Below are 27,780 nucleotides of genomic sequence, written 5' to 3'. Positions count from 1 at the left end.
TGCCATCGCCTATATCAGGTAACAGTAGCACAGGCATTCAGGGATTGTGGTAGCTGGATCTGACTCAAGAAGTGCCCTTCTCCCCTGGATCACAAACATTGAGATTCTGGACCACAGTCAAAGCAACAGCAATGAGACAATACTTGTCAAGCTGTACTTTTTCCAGGAGGACTATGTAAAGAGAGTAGATTTCCACACAGTAGATTTAGTTAGATAAAGTAGATATCTAGATTAGATATCTACTCTTTAGGGAGGTGGGATGGGGTAAATAGCACCAGGATGGGAGAATACATACTCTGAATGAAGCAATACCTCAAACAGTATGGCAGAGAAATGGGCAGTTGGGAGAGAGCAACATAAGACAAGTCATCCTGGTGTGCAGCAATCAGAAATGCAGGAAGTGTCTAGGAACAGAGGCTATTGGAAAACCAGCTAGAGACAGGAACAAAGAGAGCTCCAGGTACTGCAAAGAGTTATCTTTACCTGATAGAAAGTGATTATCAGTCACACAGTGGTCTTATCATGCACACTTGCACAATCTCATAAAAATCTCACTGTCAGTGTCATCTTCAAGCCATGAAGGTTTGAACATATAGCTAATCATGGATATTAGGATTTTTTTCCTCATTCAAATCATGAAAAAAAGAAATACAATTCTCAGTATATTCTATGACTGGGATTTTTGAGTTCAGTTTCCGTAGGAAGAATAGTAATCCAATTTCCACATGTACTTTTGGGAAAAGATAAACTGTAGAGGTGAATTGCCATTTTAATCCTGTTAGAGCAAAAAGCTTAGAGGCCTCTGCTCTCATCCTTCTGCTGCTCCCATTCCAATCTCCTAATACTTTTTATAACAACCTCTATGCAGTTACATAGGATGAAACATATTTAAAATCCTTAAGTGAGTCAGAAAACACCACCATAATGACAATATATCCATGAGCATTCTCTTCCAATAGAAGAAGTCATTTGGCTGTACCTAGGGGAAGCTGGAGACAGCTACATCTACCATATAATCATATGTGTGGCATTTGTGAAGGGTTTAACTATGTGCCAAGCACTGTACTAAGTGCTAGGGTAGATGCTATGTAATTAGGTCCCACATAGTGTTCCCAGAAGGGTGGATCCTCTGCAGGTGAGGGAACTGAAACAATGAAAATTTAAGTCAGTTGCCCAAGGTCACACAGCAGACAGATGGCAGGACTAGGAGTAGACCAGGTCCTCTGATTCCCAGACCCGTGCTCTTCCCACTAGACCACACTGCTTCTCAATGCTAAGCACTTTGCTAAAAGTTGGGATAAATTCAGTATAATTAAGCCAGACATTGTCCTGGTCTCACAACCAAGACAGAATCTAAAACAAGGGTAAAGAGATGACCCAGAGCCATATTAGGTAACAAAGCCAAACGGACAAAAAGTCAACAAGGCATGGGCAGTCTGCCCCAGCCATGGGACATTTTTCACCTTTCTCTCTCAGTGGCATTTAGGGGAGTCAGAGGTCATGGGTTCGAATCCCAGATCCACCCCTTGTCAGCTGTGTGACTTTGGACAAGTCACTTAATTTCTCTGTCCTTCACTTACCTCATCTGTAAAATGGGGATTAAGACTATGAGCCCCACATGGGATGACCTGATTACCTTATAACCCCCCAGCGCTTAGAACAGTGCTGGGCACACAGTAGTAGTTAAATACTATCATTATAATTATTATTATTATGCTAAGCTCTTGGGAGAGTACACCTTTGTCTCTAAACCCCTTCTTCAACTGCTCTGGCCCCATGTTTCTTAGAATGCACTCTGTTCTCTTGTATTCCTCCATGAGCTTAGTACAGTGCTCAGAACAGAATAAGCACTCAATAAATATGATTGAATGCATGCTTTGATCACTTAGAATAGTGCTCTGCACATAGTAAGCGCTTAACAAATACCAACATTCTTATTATATTGGGCCAAACCATGTTCTATGAGTTCTGATAAACATTAACAAATACCATAACATCCAGATTCTCTCTCTCCCCTCAGCTCGAGATCTTTGATTTAGGGATCTTTGATTTAGGGATCTGTGAAAGGTGTTCTGTTAACTGTGATGGTTCATCAACAAATGATGTTTTATTGTCATAAACTTATTTCCATATTCATAGTAGCTACTTCTGCATCCCAACCAAAGCTCACATTAACTATTGTCTATTGCTTTTCCTCCTTTTTTGTTCCCTACAGAAAATTGCCAGTAGGAAATTTTGAAATGATTGGAAGTTAATTTGATGATCAACTATGTGGGCAAAATGGACTATGATTTTCCTATTTTTCTGCTTTCAGGTATTTTCCAAAAGATAAAATGAAGGGTGAGGTAGGCCAGAGACTCTTCCCTAGCAACTTGGTGAAGAGACTTGCAGAGTTCCAAAAGTGTTTCATCAAAGTTTCAATGTTCTCCTTAGAATACAGAATACTGTCAGCCTTAGTATCCTATTTTTAGTACTTTAGCTTTAAGAATATATTTGTAAAGCCTATAGAGAATAAATCCATTAGTCTTTCAGAAACTTAAAACTTCACAATTGTGGGGCCTGCATATGACTGGAACCATTAAATGTTCCATTTAACTAAGACAGAGACAAAACAGAGTGATGAATAAAAATGATTCCAGCTTGATTTTTACATTTTCCACTCTTTCTTCAGTGTAATGTTTATTATTTTCTATTTTCTTTCAAGGTATCTGGGGCAATTTCACAGACACCTAAGGAGAAATCATTGTTTTTGCAATTTCAATCCTAAAATCAAAATGCCATTTCTTTGTAATAAACTCAGAAGAGCAAGTCAATCCAAACAAGGAAAATAATAAAAGTTCAGAAGATAAATCTTGCTCTGTATCAGGCATCTCTACCACCCAAAACAACAGTCTACTTCATTCTGCTCTGTAAAAGCTGGCAGGAAGGCAATTAGGCTTTGTTGTGCAATAATTAAGGTTATGCCGATTTCATTCATTTAGCCCAGTGGGACTTCAGCTTCTAGGAGGCATCAGATGGAATATTGCCCTGAAAGTCTCAGGGATATCTCCAGACCACATGGGAAGACTCAAACTCTGCTTCATTGACTTTGCAAAATTACCCTGAGGATATCCACGTTAAAAATTGAGAACATCAGTAACGCCCTTTGAAGCAGAACTACTACAGTACAGAATGATTAATCAGTGAGAGTCGTGGGAAGTATGGTCTGGGGTATCCAGCAAGCTGTGGACTGCTTTATTCATTCAATTGTGTGTGTGCAAAGCACTGTACTAAATGCTTGGGAGAGTACCATATAACAATAAACAGACATTCCCTGTCCACAACAAGCTTACAGGCTAGAGGATGAGTTTACAGTCTGCTTATGCATATAAATGCAAACCTTCTGCTAGGAAATGAGACAGGAGTTTGCCAACTATGCATCTAAAGGAAGGTAAATATATTTAAAAAATTATCCCCCATGACAGCTTTGGTTTGAAAAGTAATATTTTTCGTTTCTTTGCTAATGGGTTTATTTACAAAGATCCAGTATATTCTCATATCTTTATGAGAGTTTGGCATCATCTGCATGTGCAATCGAGAAAGAGGAGGCTCTCTTTGAGCAGAAGCTTTGAAAGGGTCACGATGTAAAGTGGCAAAAGACAGCACCAAGCACTGCAAAGACCACAACGGCACAACAAAGTCGGAGTAATATTTACTGAGTGTCCACAGAGTACAGTGGACTCTGCTAATCACTTGGTATGACAAAACAAATTAATTGTGGTATTTGTTAAGCTCTTACTATGTGCCAGGAACTGTTCTAAGCACTGTGGTAGGTACAGTGTAATCAGGTTGAACACAATCCCTGTCCCACTGGGGCTCACAGTCTTAATCCCCATTTTCCAGATGAGGTAAATGAAGCACAGAGACATTACGTGACTTGCCCAAGGTCACATAGCAGACATGTGGTGGAGCCAGGATTAGAACCCAGGTCCTTCTGACTCCCAGATTGAGGCTCAATCTGCTCTCAAGGACCTTACATTCCAGTGGGGAGACTGACCCAAAAATATTTAGAGAAATCAGAATAAATAATTGAATATAATTGAATAAGCACATTTAAGTGCTTGAAATGAATATAAGTACTTGAGTGCTAGATATGGCAGATAAGTTTATATGACTTGGGATGTTAGGAATTAATCACAGAAGTCTTACTAGGGAAGATGGGATTTCAGAGTTGCTGTGGTCTGTTGGACTGTGGGGAAGAAGAGAGTTCCAAGCCACGGGAGAACGTGAGTGAGAGGACTGAGGTGGGAAAGTCAGGAGCCGGGTACAGCTAGAAGGTTGGCTTGTAAGAAAATTGGAGCATAGAGGCGGAAGAGAGGCCATATGTAATCAGTTGGATTTATTGAATGTTTATTGTGTGCAGAGCCCTGAATTAAGAGTTTGGAATTAAGAGTTAAGAGTTTGGAAGAGTGCAATACAATAGAGTTGGGAGACATTCATTCAATAATATTGATTGAGTGCTTCCTATGTGCAGAGCACTGTACTAAGAGCTTGGAATGTTCCCTGTCCACAGAAAGTTTACTGTCTAGATGTAGGGTAAGCTAGTTGAGAGCCTTGAAGCGGAGTGTGAGGAATTTTGTTTGATGTGGAGAAACACAGCAGGTCAGAGGAAGGTTTTGAGGAGATGTAGACCAAGAGATGCCTCCAGAAAATCCCCTGTGGGCAGTAAGCAAAATAGACTGGACAGGGGAGAAATCCTACAACATCTTTAGAATTCAACCTTTCCTCTCCAAACTGCTACCATGCTGATCCAAGTGCTCAACAATTCCCATCTTTCCTACTGCATCAGCCTTCACGCTGGCCACCCTGCCTCTTCCCAATCCAGTCTTGACTTTACTCTGCTGCCCAGATGATTTTTCTATAAAAAGTATTCCATTCATGTCCCCCCACTAATCAGGAACCTCCAGTGGTAGCCCAACCCAATTCAATTAAAAATTCCTTACCATCCAGCTTTAAGAACCTCTATCATCTCTTACTCCTATTTTACCTCACTGATCTCCTCCTAAAACCCAGCCTGCAAACTTTGCTCCTCTAATGACAACCTACTCACTGTACCTCAATTTCATTTCCCGCCAAACCTTTGCCCACGTTCTCCCTATGACCTGGAACTCCCTCCTCCCCCATATCCAACAGAGCACTACAGTCCACATCTCCAAAATCCTCCCCCAACTCACATCTTCGCCAACTAAGCCCTTATTTCCCCTTCTCCCTCCTTTCTGCATTGCCCACTCACTTGAATCCGAGTAGCCAAAGTAAAATGAGCCAAAGGCAACACATGCAAGCAAAACACATCTGTCAAAGATCAGGAAGGGAGTTAAGTCCTGCCTCTAATCAGAGAAGTAAAGAGGTTTAAAGAGGTGAAAGAGACATGGTCTAATAGAAAGAGTTTGCAAACTAGAAGTGGAGAGGCCTATTTCTAATTCAGCTCTGCCACTAGCAAGGCACTTTAGGTAAGGCACTTAGTCTTGTGGTGCCTCAGTTTCCTTCTCTGTAAAACAGGGATAAGTTGAAATAAGATTCCTGCTCTCTATGCCTCTTGGACTGTAAGCCCCATGTGGGTCAAGGTCAGAGTCTGATATGATTATCAAGTGCTTAGCACAGAAGTTGTCATATAGTATGCATTTCCTACCTACCATAATAAAATATCACAAGAAAACCCAGTTGGCATTTATAGCCAAATGTGTTCAACCTATTCTATATATCTAAGCTTCAGAATGGAACAAGGAATTTGGAAAATGTGTCTTCAGGGAATTGTGTCAAACTTTATGAAGCAAGCAGGCTAAGGTCCTTTAGGCTGTGAGCCCCATGAGGGATAGGGACTGTGACCAACCTGATTGATTTCCTTCTACCCCAGTTTTTAGAACAGAGCTTAACACATAAGTGCATAATGAATACTATTATTATTAAATGGGCTGTAGAAGTCCATTCAAACAGGAAGGAATGTAAATAATTATGAATGGCTTTTCAGCTTCTGCAATACACTAAGGATTGATGATGAGCCAAAAGGATATGGAGGTTTTGTTGTTTTTGTTGGTAGCGTAACTACTAAATGGTGCCAAGCACTGTACTAAGCACTGGGGAAGATACAAAATCAGATAGGACACAGTTCCTATCCCACATGAGACTCAGTCTAAATAGGAGGAGCACAGGAATTAAATCCCCATTTCACAGATGAAGAAACTGAGGCATAGAGAAGTTAACTGACTTTCCAAGGTCATGTGGCAGGCAAATGGCAGAGCTGGGATTAGAACCCAGGTCCTCTAACTCTCAGACTCATGCTCTTTCCACTAGGCCAACCTGCTTCACCATCTCAACCTAAATCCCACCTCCTCCAGAAAGCCTTCTACCATAGAAATAAGGTCATAAGAAAATACTGCTACTAATAATGATGATGGCATTTGTTAAGCACTTACTAAGTGCCAAGCACTGTTCTAAGCACCGGGGTAGATACAAGGTAATCAAGTTGTCCCATGTGGGGCTCACAGTCTTAATCCCCATTTTACACAAGAGGTAACAGGCACATAGAAGTCAAGTGACTTGCCCATGGTCACACAGCTGACAAGTGGCAGAGCAGGGAATAGAGCCCTCGACGTCTTACTCGCAAGCCCGTGCTCATTCCACTAAGCCTCGCTGTTTACTACAGGGTTAGGCCAGTGGTCCAGTAGAGCCAGTATTCGGTCCCTGTTTATAGCAATACGATGGTTGGAGTAATTTGTATTAGTCACCCTGCTTGACAACCAATCTCTCCATTCATTTCTGCTCCTCATGCCTGTCTATTTGACTGTCACTCTCACTCTCTGCCAGAGTAAGCACTCAGTAATTGATTCAATAGTCAGAGTTGGATATAATCAGGGCTTGGATCCTGGTAGTCACTGTTTGGTTGGAGATAAATGGTTAGATTCTGGAAATGTCAGGTAAGAAAAACTAACAGGATTGCCTGAATCTCAATATGGGGGTTGAAGAGAGGGAGGAGTCAAGGATAGTGCCATGGTTACAAGCTTGAGAGATAGGGAGGATGGTGGCGATGTCAACTGTACTGGGAAAGTTAGGTGGAGAAGAGGATTTGGGAGGGAAAATGAGTTGTTTTGGATAATTTGACCTTGAGGTAGCAGAAGAACAGCTAGCTAGAGATGCCCTGGAGGCAGGAGGGAATGTCAGATTGCACAGAAGGACAGGAGTCAGGGACAGGTAAGCCAATTTGCAAGTCATCCAGGTGGGAGTTGAAGCCATGAGAGTGTATGAGCTTCCCAAGGAGTGAGAAAGAGACCCAGGACAGCCTTGAGGGAAACCAAGAATTTGGGAGTGTGAAGCAGAGAAGGATCAGAACACTTACCTGCTCCGCCATTTACCTACTGCATGACCATGGGCAAGCGCCTTAACTTCTGTGCCTCCATTCTCTCATCTACAAAATGGGGATTCAAAACCTGTGCTCCCTCCTAGATTGTGAGCTGCATGGGGACCTGATTATCATATATTCACCTCAGTGCTTAGTATAGTAGTTGACACATAGTAAGTGTTTAACTAAGACCATGATTATCATTATTTTTTTTTATTATCAGGCAGAGAGCTAAGAATGTGTCAAAAAAACCATGATTAGATGTGTTTCCAAGAGAAGGGAGTAGTCTGCAGTGTTGTATGCTGCTGAGAAAGTGAGGAGGATTAGAATAGAATCTTGGAGAGGGTGGGATCAGTGGAGTGAAGGGGGGCAGAAGCTGCACTGTAGAGGGTCAGGAAGGGAGTTGTAAAATGGAAAGTGGAGGTGTTTACAACCTGTTAGAAGCATCTGGACAGGAGTGGAAGGAGGGACATGGGTGGATAGCTGAATGGGGGATCCATAATTTTTTTTAAGATATAGGAGATCCGGACATGTTTGAAAAAAGGGGTTAAAGTTTATCAGCATGAAAGAGGATGATTTTGGAGAAGAAAGTGTGGATGCAAATGTTTTCAGAAGGTGAGAAGGGATGCGATAAGAGGCACAGATGGAAGGTCTTTTCTGAGTGGCTGAAAGGGATGAGACAATAGATATTGGGGCAGGAGGGAATTGGGGAGAAGAGGAGCTTTGGGGAACTCCTTTGCAGTAGCAGGAAGGAACTGATTTTGTTAGTGAGGTAGTTAGTAAGGTCATCAAGAGTAAGGGGGGGCACTGAAATATCACTGATAGATTAAGGGGGAAATCCTGGGGATTTCTGGAGGAAGTAAATGCCTAGAATAGTTGGAGGGAGAAATGGGATTGAGAGTCAGGGAGGAAGGAGAAGTAGGGTTGCTGAGTGGAAGATAGAGCAAAGTCTTAGAAAGTGAGGGTGTAATCGAAGGGAGCAAATTCACTCTGGAGCCTGGATTTCAGCAATGGCACAGCAAGGCAGGAGCAAAGGGTACTGTGGAGGTGGTCCACAGCTGGGGTAAGGGGTATAAGATTTGCAGAGGTGCAGGGGGTAAGGAGGTTGAGTTTGGCAGAGAGGGATGAATTGAGGGTGTGGATTTGGGCATCAAGGGAGGGGATTTGGGGTAGGGACTCCAAGTAGGAAAGGATGGTCTGGGACAAGCAGAAGTGGGGCGGGGGGTGGGGAGGGCATGGGGAAGGTTCTCAAAATCAGAGGTGTCTATGTAGGGGAGAGGATAGTTTTTCAAGGAAGGGGATGTGTGAGAGAAGACAGGCAATGATGTTTTGGTTGGAGAATGGGATTTCATAGCTGGTGAAAATTATATGTGAAGAGATTGGGTATTTCAGTTGGTGAGTGGGGGAGATCAATGGAGGAAGTTAAAGCCGGGAGATGGGCAATTGTCAGGAACATCCAAAAGGATGTTGGAAGCCTCCGAAAGTAGTGTAAGGGAGAAGAAAAGGAAAGTGAGATAATCCTTTAGAAATTTGGAGATGAGGCTGGGGAGGAGGTAAATAACTACAATTTAAGTGGGTGGTAGAGGCAGATGAGACAGAAGAAAAGGTGAAGGATGGAGCAAGTGAGAATGCAGCAGCAGGGAAAGAGGAGCATGCTGTCTCTTCCTCCTTTGCCCATGAAAAGCAGGGTGACCTAGTGGAGCACAAACCTGGGAGTTGGAGGACCTGGTTCTAATCCCAACTCTGCCACTTGCCTGCTGTGTGACCTTGGGCAAGTCACTTTACTTCTCAGTGCCTCATATACCTTATCTGTAAAGTGGGGATTAAATTCTCCTCCCTTGAATTTAGACTGTGAGCCTCATGTAGGACAGGGACCATGTCAAACCTGTTATCTTGTACTAAGCTATTCCAGAGTTTAGTGCAGTGTCTGGTACCAAGTAAGCACTGAAGTATAGAAAAGTAACATAACTTAGTGGAAAGTGCATGGGTTTTGTGAGTCAGAGGTCTTGGGTTCTAATTCCAGCTTTGCTACTTGTCAGCTGTGTGACTTTCGGCAAGTCAGTTTAACTTCTCTACCTCAGTTACCTCATCTGTAAAATGGAGATTAAGACTGTGAGCCCCACGTGGGGCAACCTGATCACCATGTATCTACCCCAGTGCATAGAATAATGCTTGGCAACCCCAGTGCTTAGAACAGTACTTGGCACACAGTAAACACTTAATACCATTATTATTATTAATAGTGAAAAAGCAAACAAAAAAAGAGTTGGGGGAGTGGGAGAAGGTAAGGCCTCCTCTAAGGAGATGACAGGGACACTTTACCTTTCTGTGCCTCAGTTTCCTCATCTTTAAAACCTTCTGGATCGGGAGGCCCAAATGAGGACAGAATTTAGAGCAAGGGCCTGGGAATCAGCAGCACCTGGGTTCTAATCCCCGCTCTGCCACTTTTCTGCTGTATGATCTTGGGTAAATCACTTAACTTCTCTCTGCCTCAGTTCCCTCACCTGTAAAGTGGGAATTAAGACTCTGAGCCCCATGTGGGACAGGGACTGTGTCTAACTCAATTTGCCTGTAGCCACTCAGTACAGTGCCTGGCACATAATAAGCGTTTAACAAATACCACTGTATATCTCACTGCTTAGCACGCTACTTCGGTTTATAGTGAACTCTAGTAAAAAAAAAAAATCACTGCAGAGTGCAGTTACAAGCGAAGCGACAGCAGTATTGTGCCTATGACTGTACAGCCATGCAGTAGCCAACCGCTTTTCAGGATTTCTTCTAGGCCTCTCAGAGCCACCACCACTACCATCATCATCATCACCCCTTGAGGCAAAGAGCAGACTGCTTCCTCCAGACAGCCCCCAGCTCAGCACAGCCAGGTTGTAAGCTCGATGTGGTCAGGGAATGTTTCTGTTCATTTTTATACTCTATTCTCTCCAAGTGCTTAGTACAGTGCCCTGCACACAGTAAGCTCTCAAATGTTATTGACTAAAAAAGTCTCATCGGCTCCTGTGGGCACCATCTATTCAGCGGAACAGGCTGGCAAATGTGGAAAGTCTATATCTCTGTTTGAAAACAAACTTAAAAGTGTTAAATAAAAAAGGCTGAGCACATGGTGAGTTGCTCAACTCCACACTGCCAGGAGTTGCCCTAGCATTACATGAATCCCATCAGATAAAAACAAACTAGAAATGTGAATTTAGGACATGCTGAGTAAGGTTTCTTGGCAGAAATTTTCCAGTACATTCATTTAGCCACATGCTCATCATTTCTGAATAATAACTGGGTACAGTTTATAAAATAACCACAGAACCTGAACTGAAGATTATTGACAGGCAGATTTACATAAATCCTGAAAATCTAAATACAATGTTGGCTTACTTGCAGTTGTAACTAACAGTGGATAATAGATACATGAGCAAAATCAATGGGCTGCTTTTGGAATCCAAAAATACCTCAAACAGTTTGTCAATACAGCTTCCATTTTATTTTGACTAGCTTGTTGCAGATATAAATGCATAATCAACCTATATTTATTTTTATTATGGTATTTGTTAAGTGCTTACTATGTATCAAGCACTGTTCTAAGCACTGTGCTTACTGTGTGCATAATACTGTATTAAGTGCTTGGGAAAGTACAATACAAAAGACTTAGGAGACAAGATTCCTGTCCATAAGGAGTCTGCAATCTACACGAGATAAATATAGAATCAGTAAATAACATCAGTAAACATTTCAGGCTTAATCCTGAGGCATATCTGTGGCCGAGTGGAGGGAAGGATGAAAGAGCCAGGAAATAGAAGCAGAGGAGGAAAAACAATCGATGCTATTTACTGAATAATTGCTGTATTAATTCAATCGTATCTATTGAGTGCTTACTATGTGCAGAGCACTGTACTAAGTGCTAAATGCTTGGGAGAGAGTCCCTCAGAACAGAGTCCATGTATAATTCCCACCTGCATAAATTTTTCCCAGAGCTTAATACAGTGCTCTGCACACACTAAGTGTTTAATAGTCTTACAACTACTACTAGAATACAGAAAAGATAATCCCTACCCACATGGACCTTACAATCTAGTGGGGGAGACAGAGATTAAAATAAATTACAATCTAGGCAAGGGACAGAGTAGAAGGATGTGTACATATGTTCTCTGGGGCTCGGGGTTGGAATAAATACCAAAATGCTTAAGGTGTACAGACCCAAGTGCACAGGTGATCTAGAAAGAGGGAGAATTAAGTTGGGGAAGAGAGATATTAGTCAGGGAAGGCTTCTTGAAAGAGATGATTTTGAGCCTGTTGTGGGCAGGGATTGTCTCTATTTGTTGCTGAATTGTACTTTCCAAACGCTTAGCATCATGCTCTGTACACAGTAAGCGCTCAATAAATACAATCGAATGCATTTTGGGAGGACTTTGAAGGTTGGGATAGTGTTGATCTGTCATATGAAAATGGAGGGAGTTCCAGGACAGAGGGAGGACGTGAAAAAGGCGCCAGTGGCAAGACAGGGAAGATCGAGGTACACTCAGTAAGTTGACATCAGAATGGAATGTGCAGGCTGGGCTGTAGTAGGAAATCAGAGAGGTAAAGTAGGAGGGGGAAAGCTGACAGAGTGCTATAAAGCCAACGGTAAGGGGTTTCTGCTTGATGTGGAAATGAATGGGCAACCACTGGTGGTTCTTGAGGAGTGAAGAGAAAACAGAAAGGAGAGAAGGGAAAAGATAGGAAAGACCCTGGAGTTCTTGCTCCAATCCTTCTGCAGGATAGAGTAATGCAATGGGGTGAAAGGGAGAGAGGACTCAATCCTAGGCTGAGATGCGGAAGGACAGAATAAATCGAGGGTATTTTTTGAACACAAACTGTGTGCAGAGCATTGAACTAACAACTTGGGAGAGAACAATAGAGTAGATATGATCCCTGTCCTCGAGGATCTAGAGATACAACATTTCAAAGGCTACTTTATGGTGAGAATCAAGGTGGGATATGATATGGCAGTCAGGAAGGAAGGGTGAGAGGGGTCCTATTCACTTCCTGCTGAAAAACCCAACATGCAGATCTGGTCTCCCACTCAAAAGAATTTCCCACAGGCCCGAGGGTGGGAGCATTGTATAATCAATGGAGATGGGGACAGGTAGCAGGAGGAGGATGGGAAAATGTGATAGGAGAATCTTTTCATTACAGGTCCAGAATATAGACTACAAATGCACCATTGTTAAATGAGACTGTTCTAGTGAGGAGCACTAAGATGGGGTTGAAGAGACACTAAAATGTCTTATTTCAGCTGAGGAGGGAGGAAGATAAGTTTAGGATTTGGAGGAAAGGTACAAGTGGGAAGTAGAATTGCTTAAAGGGAGAGAAGGAGTTAAAAATCTTTTACTCTGTGTGAGCTGGAGGAGAGGGAAAGTAATTTTGCAAGAACAGATCCCTTCTCCCATGGTGGGTTTTAAATATGGGCCCTAAAAAGACCCTGATGTTTTGAGCACCACTGTAGTATCACTTACTTTAGATGAGGAACAGAGACATGGACAGTACTGATTTTGAGTGTATTTGGGAGGATAAATACAGAATAGGACAAGGCTTAGGGGGACTGGGGATTAATGAGGTCAGACCAGAAAAGATAGGAGAATGAGACAGAAATATCAATCAATGGTATTTACTGTATCAAGGGCTTGGGAGATTACAATTTAACAGAACTGGTAGACAAGTTTCTTGCTCACAGCAAGCTTACAGTCTAGAGAGATAAATTTATAGTCTAGAGTCCTCCAGGAATCTACCACTCTCCCCTGTGGCTCTCAGTCCCACCAGACCTCCAGAACTCCAGACCTCTCTCCATCAGAGTGCCAAACAAAGCCTCCAGTAATCTGCCACTTTCTCATTATTTTCTTTTTGAACTGAATTTGTTAAGCGCTTATTATATGTGAAGCATTGTCTCTGGGATAGATACAAGTTAATCAGGCTGGGTATACATGTTCCACATGGAGCTCAAAGTCCAGGTTGGAGGGAGAACAAGTTACTGAATCCCCATTTGCAGTTGAGAAAACTGAGGCACAGAAAAATTCAGTGACTTGCCCAAGGTCACATACCAAGTGGTGGAGCTGGGATTAAAACCCAGGTCCTCTGGCTCCTAGGTCTGTGCTCTATCCCTAGGTCAAATTGCTTCCTGGGTCCCAGCATGCCCTGGAAGGACAAACATTTAGATCAAATCACAGCCTTCCAGCCCAGGGCAGTAACATCTGGTATGGTTGGATTTCCAGGCACAATAGAAACTCCTTTCCCTGACCAGGAAAAGCAGGCTGCTCTGCCAACGGCAGAGCCAGCTACTGTTGAACACTGCTGAAGGGGAGAGAAAACTCATCCTCTTTGTCAGCAGTAGCAAAAGGAGGCTCCACCGCAGCTGCTGATGCTATTGCCGCCTCAGCTGAGGAATTTTTTCCTTCCATCTTGGCCAGTTTTTGGCAGGACAGAACCCCCTAGAGAATGACCACCTACCTACTCTGGAGCACCTGGTCACCGACCAATGGATTATTACGATGGTAAAATGTAGGACTGGAAGTGTGTGTGGGTAGAGGTCAAGGAGAGTGTCTGTATTTATGTGGATTATCTGTTAGCAAGGCCCAGGAATGAGAAGAGCCCAAAGAGAGCTGGAAATGGAGGAAAGAGAGGAGAAAAGGGAGATTGTGTCCAAAGTCCTGGAAAAACAGATTGAGGATAGGGATACTTGGTACAGTGCTCTGCACACAGTAAGTCAGTCAATAATCGTATTTATTGATGATGGTGTTTGCATTTATTGAGCATTTACCATGTGCAAAGCACTGTAATAAGCACTTGGGAGAGTACAATAAAGAAGAAAACAGACAGTCCCTGCCCACAATGAGTTTACAGTCTAGAGGTGGGAAGACATACATCAATACAAATAAATAACAGATTTGTACGTAAGTGTGTGGTGCTGGGAGAAGGGAAAAGCAAAAGGAACAAGTCAGGATGACGTAATAGGGAATGGGAGATGAGAAAATACAGGGCTTAGTCTGGGAAGGCTTCTTGGAGATAAGCCTTCAGTAAGGCTTTGAAAGTGGGTGGGGAGAGTAACTGTCAGATTTGAGGAGGGAGGGCATTCCAGGCCAGGGAAAGGACATGGTCTAGGAGTCAGTGGCGAGATAGATGAGATTGAGGCACAGTGAAAAGGTTGGCACTACAGGAGCAAATTGTGAGGGCTGGGTTGTAGGAGAGCGGTGACGTAGTGAGGTGGTGGAGTGCTTTAAAGTCAATGGTGAGGAGTTTTTATTTGATGCAAAGATTGATGGCAGCCATTGGAGTCTTTGAGGAGCAGGGTGACATGTTCTGAATGTTTTTGTATATTCAGGCAGCAGAGTGAAGTATGAACTGGAGTGGGGAGAGACAGGAGACTGGAAGGTCAGCAAGGAGGACGATGTCACAGTCCAGGTAGGATAGGATGAGTGATTGTATTAAATCTGATAGCAGTTTGGATGGAGAGGAAAGGGTGGATTTTAGAGATGTTGTGAAGGCAGGACAAACAGTATTTATTGATGGATTGAATATATGGCTTACATAAGAGAGGATTCAAGGATAATGCCAAGATTACAGGCTTGAGAGAAAGATGGTAGTGCCATTTACAGTGATGGGAATTTCAGGGGGAGGACAGTGTAAGGATGGAAAGATAAGGAGCTCTGTTTTGGACATGTTAAGTTTGAGTTGATGGGAGAACATCCAAGTAGAGATGTCTTGAAGAGGAGATGCGAGATTGGAGAGAGGGAGAGAGCTCTGGGCTAGAAATGAAGATATGGGTGTCATCCACATAGAAATAGTAGTTGAAGCCACAGGAGTGAATGAGTTCTACAAGGGAGTGGGTGTAGATGGAGAATAGAAGGAGACCCAGAACTGAACCTTGAAGGATCACCCTGCCCCTGCCACCTCCCAATTAGGGGGTGGAAGATAGAGGAGCCCATAAAGGAAACTGAGAATGAATGATCAGAGACATAAAAGGTGAACCAGGAGAGGTCAGAGTCAGTGACATTTCCAGGAGAAGGGGGTGGTCCACAACACTGAAGGCATCTGAGAGGTTGAAGAGGATTAGGATGGAGTAGAGGACATTGGATTTGGCAAAAGGTCATTGGTGACCTTTGAGATGGCAGTTTGTGGAAGAAGGGGACAGAAGCCAGATTGGAGGGGGTCAAGGAGAGTATTGGAGGATGACCAAAGTGTAAAATAAATTCAATTAAAAGAACTGCCAACTATGTACAGTACACAACACTCATAATCCTTCTGAAGTCAGTCTTCAAGTTATTTTCCATTCTCAAAAATTCTTGAGTTTTAACTGAAATTTATGAAGCTACTCTTTTTTTTTTTTTTTAAGTGAAGGGTAGTTTCATAACCCCAAAATCACCTTTAGTACACTAGCCTAAAGTAAACAAACTCCTTATCCTCCATTTTAAAGCACTCAATCCTAACAATCCAATCCACACACTCCACTCAGACATCAACATACTCACTAAACCTCGATCCCATCTCTCAACACAGATCTCTTCTCGACATCTGGCCTGGAACTCCCTCATGCTTCATATCCAACAGACCACAACGCTCTCCCATAAAGCCCTACTAAAAAAATCACATTTCTTCCAAAACGCCTTCCTTAACTTCTCATTCCCTCAACTTATTTATCCTCCCTTCTACATTGTCTATGAGCTTCAGTCTGTACTCCTTACTCACCCCATCCCGTGTACATATCCTTACAGTCTGCCTCTTCTCCTATATGTAATCTATTTTAAACTCTGTCTCCCTCTCCAGCCTGTACACTTCTTGTGCCGGCAGGGATCATGTCTACCTATTCTAATGCATTGCACTGACCCAAACACTTAATACAGTTCTCTATACAGGGTTAGTGCTCAATTAATACCATTGATTGATTGACTCATTTACTGAGCACCCAAGTGGGTGCAGTGTACTCTCCTGGGAGCGTGGGAAGAACAGAAAAAAGAAATGATCCGTGAATAAGTATGAGAGTCAGAAATAGGGCAGACAGAGAGAAATGTTTAGATGGCCCAACTGGAGTTTTCTAAGAAATGCAGAGTCCACTTCCGCTGTTTAAATCAAGAGAGTAAATTAATACAGAAGGATTTCTCTCAGAATAAAAATAGGTACAAAGAATAATAAATTGAAGGCAACCTACACTGTTGAACAGGGCCATACAAAAGCACTGTTTGGGAGGTTTGAGGTGGTATAGAAAGAGGTATTCTGTAGAACACAGGAAAAGCTAGAAGTATGGTTGTCTAGCCCACTTAAAAGAAACTTTCACAGATGTGAGAGAAAAGTCAAGAATCAGGATAAGGCCTTCAACAAGGTGTCATGGCTTCTGATGGAGTTGGAAGTTTGTGATACTTTCAAGAGTATTATCTGGTATTTACCATCAGTGTATGAGATCAGCAGAAGTATTCTGAAAGTGAACAAATAGGGGAAAAATTTCAGGTTGGAATCGTCTCAGGTCATGGCTCAGTGGAAAGATCACGGGCTTCGGAGTGAGAAGTCATGGGTTCTAATCCCAGCTCTGCCATCTATCAGTTGTGTGACTTAGGGCAAGTCACTTGACTTCTCGGTGTCTCAGTTACTTCATCTGTAAAATGGGGATTAAGACTGTGAGCCTCAAGTGGGACAACCTGATTATCTTGTATCTACCCCAGCGTTTAGAACAGTGCTCGGTCCATAGTAAGTGCTTAACAAATACCAACATTATTATTATTAGATCAAAATCATACATTCCCTTAGATGGGGAGCTCCATGTAGAGCAGGACCTATATTTGATTAGATTATCTTGAACCTCCCCTAGCACTTAGGACAGTGCTTGGCATATGGAAAGCCCCTAATAAGTACCATTATATCATAATTAATATTATACCAATCAGTCAATGGGTTTATTGAGTTTTTACTGTGTGCAGAGCACTGTACTAAGTACTTGGGAGAGAACACTGCTTGGGAGAGTTGGTGGACACAATCCCTGTCCACAAAAAGTACACAGACATTAAAATAAATTATAGATATGGACATAAGTGCTGTGGTGCTGAAAGGGTGGAGAATATCAAGTGCTTACTTGCTTGATTATTATGTGGTTGGGAAGTTGATCCTTACCTAAGGACAAGCAGCAGAGCAAAAAGCCATTTATTGCAAAGGTAAAAATAAGACAGTAAGAAGCAATTTGGAGCCTTTAGATGGCTTTTGTAGACATCTTGTAGTGATGGGAGAGGAAAGAGTACTGCTTCCAGAATTACAAGCAGCTGGGGCAGAGCAGTTAAGAATAGAAACCACGATGGCTTCCAACCCTGCCATCACAGAAGCTGTGGCTGGAGGCTATTTTTTTACCACACACAATGGAGCACACACTTGGTGCGCTGAGTTGTACCCAGAAAGACTGGGGCTCCAATTAACACCACAGACAGTCAAGGAGGGAGCTGCAATCTAAAGGATTTTTTTTTAACTATGAGATTTGTTATACTACATGCCAGGCTCTGTACTGAGCGCTGGAGTAGGTGCAAGAGAAGCAAACTCAACACAGTCGCTGTCCCACATGGGGCTCACAGTCTTACTCCCATTTTATGCATGAGGAAACTGGCACAGAGAAGTTGGGACTTGCCCAAGATCACACAGCAGACAAATGGCTGGAACGAGAATTAGTATTCAAGTCCCCCTTTGACTCCAAGCCCAGTGGTTTTCTCACTAGGCCACCCTGTTTCTCATCTCACTATTAAATAAAAGCAAAAGTAACGAGCAGTAACCTCTAAAAAACAAAGTAGTGGGGTCTGTTCTGGAGCCCCCTCCCTCAGTAATAAAAGTAAAATAAATTCAGTATATTCATGCCATTAGAGAAAGTGTTCCCATTCTAGTCTTTTCCAAGTCTAGCCCCTTCCCTGGAAAAGAAATAAATTACAACTAGTAAATGTGGTTAAAATGTCCAGGTACTCTAAGGTCTGTAACTCTGTTTCTCTCCTGGAAGCGAAGCCCCAAGACTTTATGAAAATCGTGCATTCTAGCAGAAAAGCTTGCCCGCTCCCAGCCCACATAAAACACAGAACAGCCAACAGCAACCCATAAAAACACCCACACACTCAGCCTCTGAAGACTCCCTTTCCACAGACAACCACCACACAGTGAGCCACTGTTTAATCTTAAAACGCCCACTGTCTTTAGAGTCTCTGTAAATGTAAAGCTAGAAGCACAGTAAGATGAAGCAATGAGTCCTCACTATTTCTAAATGGCATAGCTTTGTGAAGAATTTTATGACTGGGGAAGCTAAAAGACCAAGAGCCAATAAGAAGCTCTCAGGGACACATTTTATATTTGTTTCTAGCAAACTTTGTGCTTGGCAGTCAATCGGCTTCACAAACATTGGTCATTAACTCCAGAGACATTGCAAATAACCACTTTTTTTATGGTATTTGTTAAGCGCTTATTATGTGCCAAGCATTGTATAGATGCAGCGTGGTTTAGTGGAAAGGGCACAGGCTTGGGAGTCACAGGTCATGAGTTCTAATCCCAGCTCTGGTGCTTGTCAGCTGCGTGACCTTGGGCATGTCACTTGACTTCTTGTGCCTCAGTTTCCTCATCTGTCAAATGGGGATGAAGACTGTGAGCCCTACGTGGGACAACCTGATGACCTTGTATCTACCCCAGTGCTTAGAACAGTGCTTGACACATAGTAAGGGCTTAACAAATACCACCATTATTACTAGAGTATATAAGATAATCAGTTGGACACAGTCCAAGTCCCACATGGGGCCTATAGTCTTCGTCCCCATTTTAAGATGAGGTAACCCCCAGGCCCGTTCTCTATTCACTAGGCAATGCTGTTTCTCAGAAGGACCAGGGTTCTAATTTCGGCTCTGCCACTAGTTTACTTGCTGTGTGACCTTGGGCCAGTCGCTTAACTTCTCAGTACCAGTTACCTCATCTATAAAATGGGGATTAAGAGTATGACACATGGACTGTGTCCAACTTGATTAACTTGCACCTACCCCAGGGCTTAGTACAGTGAGCACTTAATAAATACAATTATTATTATTATTAGCCCAACTAACAGACAGGGACTTGGAAACACAGAAAGGTCAGGAACTTGTCCAGCATCATGCACTGGAACATGCACTGGAAAAAACAACAACATCCAGTTTCACATGCATCTGTTCAGACTTCTATACCCTCTGTAATGCCACCTGAATAGAGATGCCTTTTAAAGGCTCACCAGGGGCCTCACAAAGCCACCACTGAACCAAAACAAGGTAAAAATAAATCATAGCCAAACAGCTCACAGAGGTTGGAATTTGTTGACAAGGGTGATCCTCCTCAAGTCATGTTTGTAGGAAAAGGGGACGGATCTCCAGATATGGGGTCTGGTTGGAAGGAGATGAGAGAAAAATCAGAAAGAAATCTGGAGAATATTAGAACTAAGAGGGCTAGTGGGAATAAAGGGCACTGGAATAAAGAATATGTTGAAAAGGGCTGGTGGAGAGGCATTACAGAATCTCTCACTGCAATTTGAACTAATAGTAATCATTCAGTCAATGGTACTGAGCATATACTATGTGCCAAGCAACTTGGGAGGGTACAATGGAATTAGTGGACATGATCCCGGCAGTGGCGCTAGTATTTATGGCACACTTTCCGTGCGCAAATCACTGACCTAAGCACTGGGAGCGAATACACAGGTGGGAATTAGGCACAGTCTCCATCCCTTGTGGAGCTCACAACCAAAGCTATTAAGAGGGGATAAGTGATTGGAGACAAGACACATCTGGACTATTCTGCTTCTCTCTACTCTCCTTTCCCTTTCCTTCCTTTATGTCTTCCCTCCACTTGTGCTTCAAAGTGCCCTCATCTGAGCTGATCCGCTGGGATTTAGTTCAGCTTGGTTCCCATTTGTCAAAAGTATTTATGAAGCATTTAGTATGTGTGAATTAATGATATTTACTTAAGCGCTTGGAAGAGTGCAATACAACAGAGTTGGTATTCACTATGCCTGCCCATAAAAAGCTTACAATCTAGTGGGGAAGAGAGACATTAAAATACATCAGAGAGGGAAAGTATACAGTGTTCTGTACTCTGTAAGCAATCGATCAGTACGATTGAATGAATATGAATATAAGTGCTTTGGGGATACAGACAGTGAGTTTCAAAGAGCTTGAGGGGCACAGACCCATGTGGCAGTGCAGACCAGAGGGAGACTAGTCTCCCCCTCTTGAGTGTAAGCTCTCTGTGGGCAGGGAATGTGTCTGTTATATTGTACTCTCCCAAGTGCTTAGTAGAGTGCTCTGCATACAAATCATTCGATGAATAAATGAATGAAAGGTTAGTAAGGGAAGGATTCTTGGAGGAAATATGATTTTAGAAGGGCTTCGAAAATGGGGAGAATAGTGGTCTGCCAAGGGAAAGTGTTCCAGGAAGGAGGGTGGACGTGAACAAGGGGTTGACAGTGTGAAAGAGAGTGAAGTGTGTGGGCTGAGTTATAGGGGAGAGGAGCAAGGTACGGTAGGAAGGGGCAAGCTGACTGAATGCCTTAAAGCCAATGTTAAGGAGTTTTTGTTTAATGTGGAGATGAATGGGCAACCACTATTCAGAAACCTCCAGTGGAGACATGGTGCAGAATTATTTTTTGGAAAAATGAGCCAGGCAGAGTAAAATATGGACTGGAGAGGGGAAAGACATCTATTGGCTTTATCTGTCAGAATTAAGGGTGGAATTAGATCCGCAGAACTGCTTAAGGCTAGGGTGTCACAAACACCTTAAAATCACCACCACCATCTGGTTTCCAAGAATTCCCCTTCCAGCCTACCCTATCTGCCACCAACACACACACAGCCCTCCACATTCCTAACTTTAACTACCTTGAAAACAGCAAGGGATTTGTGCTCCTTGTCATCTTGACCACTAAGCAGAACAGTTTAGAAGTCATCTTTGATCTTTCATCTCTCTCATCCAGGAAATAGTTTTGGGGGAATAAATTGATTGTCTTTCTCTATTTGGTGTGTCTGTTGACCAAACATTCAATCACAATAGAACCTAGATGTAGTCTGGATCTCCAGATACTCTCCCAGCTCTGATACTGCCTCAGCACCATCCTCTTCTTTTCCCCTCAGAAGCCTCTAGTCTGAACTCTTTTCTATCTAGACCCTTTTTCACCCTGCTACTTCTGTGTCAGACTTGCCTGGAACTCTTCTCAATGATATTATCAAGCACCTCCTATGTGCCCAGCACAGTACCAAACACTTGGGAGAGTACAACAGAATTAGCAGACATGTCCCCTACCCATAACGAGTTTACAGTCTAGCGGGGGATACAGACATTAATATGAATAAGTAATGTATAATATATAATTTAAAGGTGTGTACAGAAGTGCTGTGGGGTAAGAGGTGGGGTGAATAAGAAATGGACAAAGGTCACAGATCCAAATGCACAGATGACACAGAAGAGAACAAGCTGTGGAAAAGAGAGCTTAATCGGGGAAGGCTGCTTGGAGATGTAACCTTAATAATGCTTTGAAGGTGGAGAGAGTGGTGGTCTGTCACATATGGAAGGGGAGGAAGTTCCTTGCAAGGAGGAGCCCATGGAAAAGGGATTGGTGGTGAGACAGATGAGATCGGGGCAGAGCGAGTAAACTAGTCTAGAGGATGATGATGGTATTTATTACATGCTTACTATGTGCCAAGCACTGTTCTAAGTGCTGGGGTAGATACAAGGTAATCAGGTTGTCCCACATGGGACTCACGGTCTTAATCCCTATTTTACAGATAAGGGAACTGAGGCACAGATAAATTAAGTGACTTGCCCAAAGTCACACAGCTGACAAGTAACCGAGCCAGGATTAGAACTCAAGACCTCTGACTCCCAAGCTCGTGCTCTTTCCACTAAGTCACTCTAGAGAAGTGGAGTGTTCGGGCTGTGCTGTGGTAGGAAGTCAGTGAGGTGAGGTAGGATGGGGTGAGTTGATTGCTTTAAAGCCAATGGTAAGGAGTTTCTGTTTGATATGGAGGTAGATGGGCAGTCACTGAAGGTTCTTGAGGAGTGGGGAGACAAACTGAAAAACGATCTGTGCAGCAGAGAAGCATGAAGTGGAATGGGGAGAGACAGGAGGCCACGATGATCCTCTCAATTCACTACCCGTTCCGCATTGTTCCTATCTCCTTTAGCTCTTCAATCATGGCACATTCAGTGGGCATCCCTCAGGTCTGCTCTTTGACTCTCCAATTTTCACTCTCCCTCACCTCATTACTTTACTGCAATGAGTCCTCCATCAGATAAGATGCTAATTGCAACCAACCGTTCATACTGGCGGATGATTTGGGGAACCAAAGAATGACAATACACTGTGGCCTACAGGAACAGGCTAGGACCTTATATGTGATTTTCCTGTAAGGAGCTTAGGAAATCAGCTCGATCCAGGTCAGACTGTATTTCCTGAGCAGTGAACCAGATAAATAAGTTTTGTTCCTAGGGCAAGGTGAGCTCAGATGGAAGAACAGCTGCCTGCTCTGAAAATATTTCATAGCACAGAAGTCTTTGTGATCATCTCAGCTCCCGAAAAACATTATCTGTTCATTAACGTCAACCTCGATGCAGGGGGGGAAAGAGACTGAGCTAGAAATATGCCCTACCTCCAACTTGTAGCGAACTGAATAATCCTCAGTTACTGTGGTCTAAAATGAATAAGAAAAGGTTTCCAGATAAAAGGACTTCAAATCATCTTCATTAAACCATTTTAGGACTATTAGTGAGTTGGGAGTGTATTATGATTTGTACAACCCAATTAATAACCACAATTACTCAGTGGTATTTGTCAAGCGCATACTGTGTGCAAAATACTAAATATTTGGGAGAATACAATCCAACAGGGTTGGTAGACATGTGCCTGCCCACAACGAGCCATTTTCTCATGAAATGCTGTGAATTATACCAAAAACTCCCAGATATGCTACTGTTACAGATTTAACTTCTACACATTATCACCTCTAATCTTTTTAATGAGGAGTTTCTCACTGTGTTCAGGATATAAAAGGGAATTCAATGACTCAGCTTGGTTGAAACTTTTTTAACCCTTAAAAACTACCTACTGAGTCAGGAAACCTAACACACTCAAATAAAGGACATCTGGCATAATACTGGACTTCAAAGATAGTATGCTTTAAAAAAAAAAAATTAACTGAAATGTCACTGTTCTTTCATCGATGATCCAGGTATACTGATCAGTGCTTGGGAGAAGTGAACCCTGAAATGGGAGCCGTTTCATCCCATTAGTGAAGAGACGAAAAAAGTCTGGTCAGATCACAACAGCGGCTTCAGTATCTTCTTATCCCTTCACCTAACCCTAATCAGGCAAACCCGGACAATCCATGATGGGTAACAAAGGAAATCTTTTTCACCTCCACCGCCCCTACATTTGAATAGACTGAAAAGATCACGATTCCTCAGGCGACATGACTGAAGTTTACAAAATCAGGAATGGTGACGACCGAGCGGACCAGGAGGTGTTGTTGCCCATATCCGACAGTGCAGAATGTGGGGGCACCCACAGAAACAAAAATAGGAAGCATTTTTTCACACCGTGGGTGGTAAACAGATGGAATCCAACTCCATAGGAAGTAGTACAGACTGAAAAATATCAGTGGGTTTGGATTGGTTCAGAGGTTCATAATGATGATGTTTCCACTGTCAAACACAATGGATGAGCCTGGATCCTGAGACTTGAGAATCAAGGATATGCTCCGAGGAATTGATTTTAGTACTAGGGATTTGCCAAGCAATCGATCAATCGGTGCTAAATAATCCAGTGCTGAGATTATTTCTTGAGAGTTTACCACGTGCACAACACTGGACGAAGCACTTGCAAGAGTACCATACAGTAGAGTTTGTAGATATGATTCAGCCCCACTTTTTTTTTTAAATTGTATTTGTTAAGCACTATGTGCCAGGTACTTTTCTATGAGCCGGGGTAGATACAAGGTAATCAGGTTGGGCATGGTCCCTGTCCCACATGGAGCTTAGAGTCTTCAACCGCATTTTACAGATGAGGTACCTGAGGCTCAGAGAAGTTAAGCGACTTGCCCAAGGTTACAGAGCAGACAAGGAGCGGAGCCAGGATGAGAACCCAGGTCCTTCGGACACCCAGGCCCGTGCTCCATCCACTAAGCCACGTTGCTTCTCTACCTTGAAAGTCACGTTTCCACTGGGACAAGGGTGCCGTGAGTGAGAAGGCCGGCAGGAGCATTCAGCATTCATTCATTCAAATGTATTTACTGAGCACTTACTGTGTGCAGAGCACTCTGTACAAAGCACTTGGGAGAGCACAATAAACAGGCACGTTCCCTAACCACAATGAGCTTAAAGTCTAGAGGATGAATGTCAGCAAACTGCATGGTGGGCTTTGTCCAAAGTAATGAGCTACAGGCAAATTCAAGAGAAGAACTCAGATCTCTTGATTCCCAGAGTACTGCTCTTCCCACTAGCCCAACAGGAGGGGTTAGGAGAAGTTCATAACTAGAGGAAAGCTAAAGATGATTTGGGAAAAGATCTCTAACTTTGGTCATATAGATCAGAGAGGGCAACAATCAGAAAGTTTTCGCAAGCATCTTGTCACCACCGCTGGTTACAGAATCTTAGGCTCGTATGACCCAGTAATAGAATTGCTGATGTGCCCTAATTCTGCTATAGTATTTTCTCCAAAAACCCAGAGTGAACACTCATATTCTGACAGAAATAGGGCAATTTGAAAGGTTTTCCACTGCTCGGGCACTTTCCTAATACTACATCACAGATGTCATTGCTCTGTGTTGATTGCAGTCTAGAGGGGGAGCTTACTACAACAAGCTGGCTATCTCAAGGGAAAGTGACCAGCTCAATTTGAGGAAATTTTGGACTGGAAAATTAAAGCACTGAGCCATCTCCCTGAGATGCATTATGAGAATGTCTTTGTGACCTTTTACAGGAACCTGGACTCAATTAATCAGTCTACCAATCAATGACATTTACTGAGTGCTTACTGTGGGCAGAGAACTTATTATGAACTAAGGGCCTGCCAGAAGTACAATACAAGAGTTGGTAGACACGTTCTCTGCCCATTTTGCCATGCCACCAGATTTGCTTTCCTTTAAGTTCTCTTCTCTCAGATTCACCAACATTTGTTCCTAACAAAAAAGAAAACTTCATGCTTTGCTCATTCCTTTCTCTTTGGTATTGAATACTTGATTCCTGTCTCTGTTGGGATATATTTGCATGAGGAGATGTTGGTTAAGCCAATCAGAAGCTTCCTTCTGGAGAGAAAGGGGCTTAAAAGGCTGTTTTTATCATTATTACTTTTCAGATCTTGAGAAACCCAGAGGGGGTTGCTTTAGAAACAAAATTAATTCAAGGCAGTCTTGAAGTACTTTCAGTGTGCAAAAATAAATGCTAAATAAAGTGCAACTGATGACCAAAACAAAAGAGAAATAACTCCATTTGATTTATTGATTAAGGAGCCAAAATCATTATTTTTTTTAATCCTCGGAAGATAGAGAAATCTTCCGAGGGTGACAGAATACCATTGCCATTCAGGATTACATATGAAAAGAAAATCCACAAGTATTATTTTCAGTCCACCCTATACTAACATCTCATTGAAGACATGTCTTAAGGCTCAATACTAAAAATCTTTTCAGGCTCAGGCTTGCGAGTCTGCAGAACACAGTAGAATGCCTTGAAAATGAAGCACTTCAAGGGACTTTTCTAGTCATCTTTCATTTCCACAAGCTAAATCCCTTAAGTCAGAATGAGCCGAATACTAAAATAGCACTAAAGCAATGAGCCTTTGATGACATATTACTTATTTTCTCATCGAGAAAAAGCATCTTCAATAGTAAAAAAATTAACTCAATTGAAAGTTGATGTTCCCTGTAGAACAGTGAATACGTCTTATCTATACACCACCCGGACCACCTGACTTAAAATTATTGCATTTTATACACGTTACATCCTGTTTAGACTGTGAGCCCATCATTAAGCAGAGATTGTCTCTGTTGTCAAATTGTACATTCCAAGTGCTTAGTACAGTGCTCTGCACATAGTAAGTGCTCAATAAATACTATTGAATGATCGCTTTATCAATCAGTGGTGTCTACTGAGTAAAGGTCATTAATAATAATAATGTTGGTATTTGTTAAGCGCTTACTCTGTGCAGAGCACTGTTCTAAGCGCTGGGGTAGACACAGGGGAATCAGGTTGTCCCACGTGGGGCTCACAGTCTTCATCCCCATTTAACAGATGGGGGAACTGAGGCACAGAGAAGTGAAGTGACTTGCCCACAGTCACACAGCTGACAAGTGACAGAGCTGAGATTCGAACTCATGACCTCTGACTCCAAAGCCCGTGCTCTTTCCACTGAGCCACGCTGCTTCTCTACATTATACTCCAGTGGGTCTTAAAGAGTAGGTAAAAATGGTATTTATTGAGTGCTTACTGTGCACAGAGCACTGTACTAAGTGCTTAAGAGAGTACAATATAGCAGAGTTGGTAGAAACGTGGAGTAGTGGATAGAAGACGGGCCTGGGAGTCAGAAGGACCTGGTTTCTAAACCCAACACCGTCACATGCCTGCTGTGTGACCCTGGGCAAGTCACTTCACTTTTCTGTACATCAGTTACCTCACCTGTAAAATGTTGGTATTTGTTAAGCGCTTACTATGTGCTGAGCACTGTTCTAAGCGCTGGGGTAGACATAGGGGAAGCAGGTTGTCCCACGTGGGGCTCACAGTCTTAATCCCCATTTTACAGATGAGGGAACTGAGGCGCAGAGAAGTGAAGTGACTTGCCCACAGTCACACAGCCGACAAGCGGCAGAGCTGGGATTCGAACTCATGAGCCCTGACTCCAAAGCCCGTGCTCTTTCCACTGAGCCACGCTGCTAAAATGGGGATTGAGACTGTGAATCCCACATGGGACAGGGACTGTGTTCAACTCAATTTGCCGTATCCACCCCAGAGCTTAGAACAGTGCCTGTCACATAGTAAGTGACTAACAAATACCATCATTATTAAATTTATAACTTAGATGGGAGGGAGATATATTAATACAAGTAAATAATTTACAGATTTGTACATGAGTGCTTTGGGGTTGAGGGTGGGATGAATATCAAGTGTCCAGAGGGTCCAGATGCAAGCGCATAGGCAGCACACAAGGGAGAGGGAGTTGGGGGAAAAGAAAGCTTAATTAGGGAAGGCCTCTTGGAGGAGATGTGACCATAATGATAACGTAATAATGCATGCCTCTAACCAATGACCACTATGCTAAATTTGATTCTCTTTAGGTCTTCAGATAACTCTAGCTATTTTACAAGATATATAATCTGAGTGAGGATGATAATATTCAATTAAAAAAATCAGTAGAAAAA

At 42.8% G+C, this 27,780-nt stretch overlaps 1 protein-coding gene across 1 annotated transcript in view; it reads right to left on the bottom strand.

Moving 5' to 3' along the window:
- The window catches only part of NECAB1 (N-terminal EF-hand calcium binding protein 1), a 155,839-nt gene that overhangs the window by 95,458 nt on the left and 32,601 nt on the right, over positions 1-27,780 (bottom strand). The gene's annotated exons all lie outside the window — the stretch shown is intronic.

This window comes from Ornithorhynchus anatinus, chromosome 4 (genome assembly GCF_004115215.2).
Source record: "Ornithorhynchus anatinus isolate Pmale09 chromosome 4, mOrnAna1.pri.v4, whole genome shotgun sequence".
Lineage (NCBI taxonomy): Eukaryota > Metazoa > Chordata > Mammalia > Monotremata > Ornithorhynchidae > Ornithorhynchus > Ornithorhynchus anatinus.
Note: the sequence above shows the minus strand (reverse complement) of the source record. Positions and strands in the feature narration are given on the sequence as shown.